The sequence below is a fragment of the Eutrigla gurnardus genome, assembly GCF_963514095.1.
Source record: "Eutrigla gurnardus genome assembly, chromosome: 12".
NCBI classification, from domain to species: domain Eukaryota; kingdom Metazoa; phylum Chordata; class Actinopteri; order Perciformes; family Triglidae; genus Eutrigla; species Eutrigla gurnardus.
Window position 1 is genome coordinate 14,095,069 of NC_139926.1, and position 8,433 is coordinate 14,103,501.

Genomic DNA, 8,433 nt, shown 5'->3' on the forward strand with positions numbered 1-8,433 from the left:
GCATTACATTATAGCTGTACACTCTGCTGGCATGTCCTCTTGTTCTGTTTGGGTTTAGAGCTGTGTCCTGCTCTTTAGTGGCGACGTTAATAAGAAAACACAAAACAAGAATTAAGTCTGCATTCTTGAAGCCTCTTGAAAAGGACACAAAGTGTTTGAAAATACATTGAATGAGGCATGAATGTCACCTCTGTGTGGCATGTTTAGAAAGAATATTGTTCATCCAGGATAAAAAAAAATGATCATGACAATTCAAAAATGTGTTATTATTCAAAATTCAATAAATCCAACATCACCACTTCCACTTGCTTCAGAAGAAGCAACTGCTTGGTTTTCTATCTAAGCAATCGGACACAGTCTGTTAGATATGATGGGCTATGCTCTGACAATGTATCTGTTCACAAGGGGGTGCCGCAAGGTTCTGTATTAGGTCCACGTTTATTTACTATTTATGTGAAAGATATGGGTCATAATGAGACAACATGCTAAATTATATTTGTATGCTGATGACACTGTTGAATACTACTGTGCTGCATCTCTTGCACAGGCCACTGAATATTTGCAAAATGCATTTTTTTATTTTACAAAATACCTTGCATGAGCTGAAGCTTGTTTTAAATGCAGATAAGACCAAAATGATGATGTTCACCAACTCAAAGTATCAGACACAGAATGTACCCATAGTGGTCACCCTGGACAGAAAGGAAATAGAGCTTGTTAAATCTTACAAATACCTTGGTATTTTGAGTGATGATTCCCTTACTTTCAAATCACATATACTACACCTTCTGAAGAAACTGAGGCTAAAATTGGGTTTTTATGTTTTTGAAACAGGGTTGTGCTTTTCTTTAAATGTAAAAAAGCATCTTGTTGCAGCAACTTTTATCCTCATGTTAGATTATGGTGATCCGCTCAATTTCTTCATATGGTGGACACACCTTACCATGCAGCACTATGGTTCATTACCAACTGTAAGCCTCTGACTCATCATTGTGAGTTGTACTCCCGGGTAGGATTCACTTCTGGCAACCCGTAGGCTCACACATTGGTACACCTTTATAAGGCAATTATTGGACTGCTGCCATACTACCTATGTGTTTTTATCAATCGGAAAAATACTGGACAATATACATTGCACTCCCAGGACGTTTTTATGCTCTCTGTCCCAAATGCTTTGACAGAAATTGGGAAAAGAGCTTTTGGGTATTCTGCTCCCTCGGCCTGGAATTTATTTTTGAGAGATTTTTAATGAGAGTTTGTCTCATTCACAGCTCAAATCAAGAGTAAAAGTTTTAGAAGCAGATTCCATAAGATGTCAGTGTTTTATCTGAATAGGCTCCATAACTGGCTCACAGAAAGTTCCTTCATTGATTGTTCTTTAAATCATAGTGTTTTAAATGGTATTTGTACTTGTCGACATTTGTATGTTTGTAAACATGTATTTGCTGCTGACTGTTTTTGCCAGGTCTCCCTTGAAAAATAGTTTTTTAATCTCAACAGGACAAAGCTAGTTAAATAAAGGTTATATAACAATATATATACCACTGATATTTTAAAGTCCACCTGAAGAAGCATTGTTTAATTGTATTCATTCATTTATTATTACAGTTGCCTATATAACTGTTACTGAAAGGATGAATAAAAAATAAAGTGAGAAGAATAAGTGAGAAGACACACAAAGAAGTGTCCTTGTGCCTTTTTGAAATGTGTGTCTCTGTGAACAACAATGTCTTATACGAACTACTTCTGTACTTCATCTCTAAGACTTTTTCTTTTATTATGTCTTCACCCTGAACCATTTAGAATGACCCTTACCTTGAAATCTCTGTTGGTTCTGGTTATTAGTTCTGAAACGATGTTTTTCTTCAGTTACTCTTTAGAAAAAACAACCTAGCCTGCCACCGTATTGAAACATTTTGCAGACATAGGTGTGTGAATGTGAGACCTGGTGGTGATTAGCATTTGAATTGTTTCCTTACAGCACCGCATAATTCTATAGAATAATAGAAGTATAACCAACCTTGTTTCAAGGTTGGTTATACTTCTACCATAAGAAATAAATAGTGAACAATTGTCATGAAGCTGTTATAAGTGTACATCTGTGCCTGACAGACAACCTTTCAAAATCCTGGTACACGCTGTCGTGCTTTGAGGTCCAAAAGTTTGCTTTATTGAATGTTCTGCTCATCTTGACGAAGAAAAATAAATATATGCCACTGTTGTGTTTCAGGAAAATGGATTATTGCCACCTAGCCCTCCACCTTGCTCATCCTCTTTAAAAGAGAGATGCAAAATGAAAACAGATAGCCAGTTAATGAAGCATGAATGATTAAAGAGCCCCGCAGGGAGAGTTTGTCAAACACCTCAGACAGTAAACCTTTTTTTTATTCGTGTCATCCTCTGTTCATTTTGAGCTGGGGGCAGGTTTATGCACAAAGAGAAGAACGAAAGGGAGGGAGATGCCGCACAGGGTGAACTTGAAGTCGACCAGACACCTGCAAAAAAAGGATGGTAGGGTTTCAGAGCTTTGCAGCAGATTTATTATAATACAGGCGTATTTAGACGACCCCGACAAGCGGCCTGCTCTAATATGAGAACTAGAATGCCATGAAAGAAAAACAGTATAATCTTCTCAGCTTTATGCTTTTATGCCATTAGCCTGACAAACCCAAACACACACACACACACCTATAGTGACTCAGCTTTGCAACACTGCAACTTTCTTTTTGACTTCATGTGTCTCCCCGTGACCCTCCAGCTCTGCCTCCTTCCCTTTGATCAGGAGCCCTCAGCAAACAGAGGCAGGATTTACATCAGTGGAGGCAAGCTGCTCTCATCACTTTGCCGTGCCAAAGCTTTTCTCTTTTTTTTATTTCAGCAGAGCATTTGAGGCACCCAACATGGAGGAGAATTACATCAGCTCTTCGGCTTCAGCTCTTCTGTCAGCGAGACTGCCACTGTGTTTCAGAGCTAGTAAATAATCCTTAAGTGCTCCTTATTTGACCTCGGATTGATTCGCTGGAAGTAAATCTCATTGCCGTGTGCACAAAAAGCAACAAGCTCCTAATGAAAGTGTGAAAACAGTCTGTTGCTGTAATTTAGTTTGTGTCAACGAATCAGACGTTAAGAAAGCGATTAATCACTCAAACCTGCTGTGTAAATGGTGTTTGTGGAAATTAATGCAATTCCCCTGTGATATGCAGATTTCTGAGCAACAGTAGCATTTCTCTCATGCTGTATATCAAGCTGTTTGTACAGCGTGTTATGTGGCTGTGATTTAAAGCCTCTTTCATTTCCTCCACATATAGGATCATATTCACTTTGAAAATTCATCAAATATCCAGTTTATAGTCACACGCAATGTTTGTGATGTATCTTTGTAAACAAGTTTATCTTCTTTTAGGGGGGTGCCTCTCCACTTTTGCATTAAGTGTTTAACTTTTTACCAGATTTTGTAAGGCTTCAACTTTTTTAATTACAATTATAATTAAATAAATATCCTTTGAAGCTCCACCCATCTAGTCATCAACCAGTCATCCATTCTGTTAACCACTTGTTTTAGGGTCACAGTGAGCAGACCATAATGTATTATAATTATGGGAAAAGTTGGACATTTTGGGAAATATACATATTCACTTCCTTGCTGAGAGATGAGGAGGTCGATAACCCTACTAATGTTTGTACAATAAAAAATAAGCTTCCTCCAGCCCTCTAACTAGCTTAGAATAAAGACTGGAATCAGGGGAAACCTGGCTCAAAGGCAACGTATCCCCCCACAACCTCTTAAACTCACATTAACACATTATATCTTGTTTGTTTAATCTGTGCAGAAATAACAATTTGCTGTTTTTTCACGGGGCTATTTGAGACGGCTAATTCAAATAAAGCTGCCGGAGAGGGTGGTGAAGTGCAGGAATGCTTACAGATTTCAGCTTAGAAATATCCCCTCTGAATGACATTCTGTGTACGGAAATAACACTTTTGATTGAGCCCATATAATCTGACATTTTAATTAGTTTATGGTAGCAGAGGGATGGAGAAAATAAACAATAAATAAGTGATGGCAACTAGGCCTAAAAAAAAAAAAGAAATCTAAAATCCAGCCCCCGGTATCACCGAATCAGCACCTACAGTATAATATTATGATGATATCCTAAAAAGAGGATATTTTTCTGCTATTTCAACTGCATTGCTGATCCAAGCGCCTCCAACACAGATGTGCTCTATTAATGTACCGCGTTTAAACAGACTTTCACATAATGGGGGTCTCCTAATATAAATACTGTAAGTGAACTACCAGCGCTATATAAAGAATGATCAGAATGTGTTCTTAGTGGAGCAGATGGTTGCAATTCTGCCAGCGCTAACTAGCGCCGAGCGATTATGTGTGATGATAAGTTGCTTCTCAGTTGAAAGCCTATCATTAGGGCTTTAATTAAAGCAGTAGCCAGGGTGGGTGACACTGTCTGCCACAGATTCCTTGTAGCCTACCCATGGGGTTGTGGGGGGGGGGGGGGCTTCTCACACTCGATCTCTTTCTGTCAGAGCCACGTGGTGCACATGTGCGCCACATGAATCTATTTTTCCTTTCGTGTAAGTGGCTTGGTATACACAGACCCGGCAGCACGCACACACATGGCAGTGTCTTCGACTCGGGGCAACCAGTGTCGCCTTGTGTGGTCGGGCGTCTAGACTAAGTGGATGCCCGATGGCATTTAGAAAGAGGACGACAGAGGAGAGGGCAATGGAGAGTCTTGTGAATTAAAGCAGTCATTCACTGTTGTTTGGACACAAGAGCCCGTGGAACTCACTGCAAACGATTTCTTTTTTTTTGCACATTGCTGTCCAACGCTGCAAATGTGTAGGCATATTGATAGAATTTGGACAACCACATATTGTAGAGCCCATTCTTGTACTGCTCTGCGTCCGCCCCGATAGGCAGCTCACGTTACAACAAAAAAAAATGACATGAGCACTGCACTGTGCATTTGACCCCCCGAGTATAAAAAGAGAAAAAGAACAATAATGCCATGTGTACAAAGGACAAGTGGATAGTCTGGGCTCTTTGTGGCTGGCCTAGTTTTTTGAGGATGCAGATGGATTAATAAAACATGGCTGGGAATAGATGTTGTACCCTAGACCTGATTAGAGAGTCAGAGCAGGGGAAAGTCGCCTCTCAACACTTTAAATGTTTTGACTGGGGATTTATAGGTACCGTAGTCCCCCACACCATCCAGTGTAAACACATATTAAAGTTTTAGAGTACCCTGGCTGAAGAAGCACAGTAACCACCATCATTTAACCTTCTTTTTCAAAGATGTAGTGCCTAAACAAGAAAAGTATAAATGTGAAGGCCTGGCAGGGGAGAGACCACGTGCTCGATTGTGTCTATTGGTTGTAGACTTTATCAAGGACTTTATTAATAGCAAAGGATGTACAACAGCTATGTTATCTGCCAGTATGTCAATTATTATAGCACTTTAACCTCATAGCCATTGTTTCATTACAAATCTAATATCATGGAGTACAGAGCCAAATAATAAAAAAAATCTGACACCGATCACAGCGTTTGCCAAGTGAAAGAAAAAACGCCACTATCTTAAAATAATTGCTTTAGAGAAAGCAAATCACTTAATTCTGACCTTCTTTGTGTCTCCCTCCCTTCCTCTGCAACTCACTGTCTCTTAAAGAGCACTTTGAAAGCGCCAGGCATCTGGCAGCACCTCTTATTAAAAGAATATACAGTTAAATTGAATGCCATCAATATCACTAAACTGCAGGAGCTGTATAAAATGTCAATCAGCGTCCTTGAGAGGCCGGCCCCATCGACTGCCGCTGGAAGGGAGCTGATTTGAAGGCTCCTCCACTTTGTTAGTGTCTCTGGATTTATGGAGGCAGGAAGGACAGTGGACTTTATAGCAGACAAATTGAAAGCAAAGACACCGCGAATAACAGTTCATCTCTTCGACCAACAAAGAGTCATTTATGTGAGTGTCATTTTTCAGAACATCCAGTACAGGTCGGAGATCTTTTTTCGCTCAATAGCTTCCAGCAGGATTCACATTGGTGTGTTTGTCATATAGCTGCCCTTGCAAATGCAGACTGCAGAATCCCTTATAGAATTATAGTTAATTTCTTGAACTTTCATGTATGCTTTAAATATTATATATAAAATGCATTAGAAATAAATTGTATAGGAGCTTAATTCACTATTTTACCAACGTTTTGGTGATGTTTTCTATGGTTTCCAAATGTTTCTGTAACGTAAAGAATGTGATCCCTGAGACTTCTATTATGGTATGTGATAACAAGACGTTAACCCGATCCTTTGTTGAAACAAAGTTTGACTGATGCACGTCATTTCAGACAGTTTGGGTGTGTTTCGTCCGATGGAGCGAGCTATCCAAACACCTCGAGCGCTGTGAATTAATGCTGTACAGCACAGTAACCACCAGGAGAAAATGAAGATGGATGACCTGGCTATGAAAAACATTCCTCTGTCAAAGGTCACACATCCCCTCACATGCAGCCTCTGACTCGCTCTCAACCCCGGAGCCCGACGCACACACGATCCCGTACCATCGATGTTAGAAAGTAGCTTTGACGAGTTTTAATTCAGCGCACATTTAGAGCAAAGCCAGAGGAAAGCTTCATCTCTTTGACATCTTGGAGGGGGAAGTAAACAAAATATCTCATATGTTTTAAATCTAATTGCAAGTAATGCAGTCATGATCATCGTCTCCGCCATTACCGCTGCCGCTCCTGAAATGAAATCTCAGAGTAATCTGGTCCCCTATTAGCTGTGCATCACATTACTAGTCTAGGGAATGTCAAGCCAACATGTGTGGACTCATGCTTGCTCTCCTCCTTTGACACGCCAGAATTAATTCACGGCGATGGCTGCAAAGTTGCAATATCCTGTAATTTACCGCAAAGGGACGTTCTGCTTGGGACTATTCAGCCTTTGGGTGTTCTCTTTCTTTACGAGTCTCTTTGTTTTCCCCTGTCACGATTTCTCTGTGACCCGCGCTAAATGCAGTGTAAACAGTTACCGTCACGGGCCTAACGATGTGAAGCCCAGAAACGTTCTGCTGAATATGATTCCGTTCTCCATATGGCCGTGATATTGCTGTGATTTCCTGGCTTTTAAGCAAAGTGCTCTGTGTTTACAGAGCACTTTCTGGTCTAAATGAGTAAATATCGTTAACGTCTGTATGATGACACTGGTGCCGACTACTACTGCAGATCGCTTGCTGTAGAGGATAGATGGTGACATTAACAAGAACAGCTATTGTATTGTGAGCACAGTCAGAGTACTGTGCAAGGGCAGCTCCTGTTCTGAAGTGTGCGTGTATGCTTCTATACCTTTTCTTATAGATTTTATTATGAAGGCCTTCTTTCCCGTTGCAAAGGGGAGTTTATCAAGTATATCTTTATAGCCGCAGCTTCCCAGTTTCCCCTTGTAGCTCTGCACACAAGGATTAAACTAAATAATTCATACGCTACATTTGTACCGAAGGTGTATCATCCTATGAAACGGTCGGCTTGTTTCTTCAAACTGGTTAAAATTTGCCTTGTCAGCACCGCCACATTGGACCGTAAGTGCTTACGTCTGCTTCCTGTGTGTATGGCTCCACCCGACTGTGAGTTCCCCCCCCCCCCCCCCGTCTTGCACAAAACAAACGCTCCCCCGTGTGTCCGTTCATCATCACGAATGCCTCTCCGTCACAGGAATGGGGAAGCACATCATGGGCCGCCTGAGCGATGAGCCTTCATGGGGATACGGAGGAGAAGTGCGAGTCCTGCGATGGATATTCAGTGGAAAGAAGAAATAATAATAATAAAATGGAGGCTGTTTTGCTGACACATGTGCAGTGGGTTACTATGCTGCCAACTGGCAGCTCTGACGATGATGACATATTGACAGAGGCTCCACGGGGACACTCCCAACTCCATCGCTTTGCTGGGCTTGGGGGCAAGAGATTCCTGCTCTGGGGTTTCGTCGGGGGAAATCTAGACGGGGTTGATGACGCCTGCGGGCCCCTTGGATGAGGATGGATGAGGACATTTGGCTGTCAGCAGTGAGGAGGCCTATCTGGCTCTGTCAGGAGCCCACAAGGGAGAGAGAAGACACCAGGGGCTTGGTCTCAATAGGCAAATGTAGCCTTCCTCACATGCATTCCTCATCATCCTCATATTTCGCAGGCCGGAATTTGTGGCATTTGGGGCCTCCATGTTGCTTTATGATGCCAGGATGTCTTTATTTTTGAGAGAGAGAGAATCATCGAGTACAGGAGGCGCTTGCTGTTTCTCCCTGAACTCCAGTGTCTTTAACAAATCATCCGATTGTTTTCAGTCACCATAGGTGAAACAGGGGAGCCACTTTGGATGATTTGGAAGAACATATAAGATGATCATTGATTTCGCTGTCTT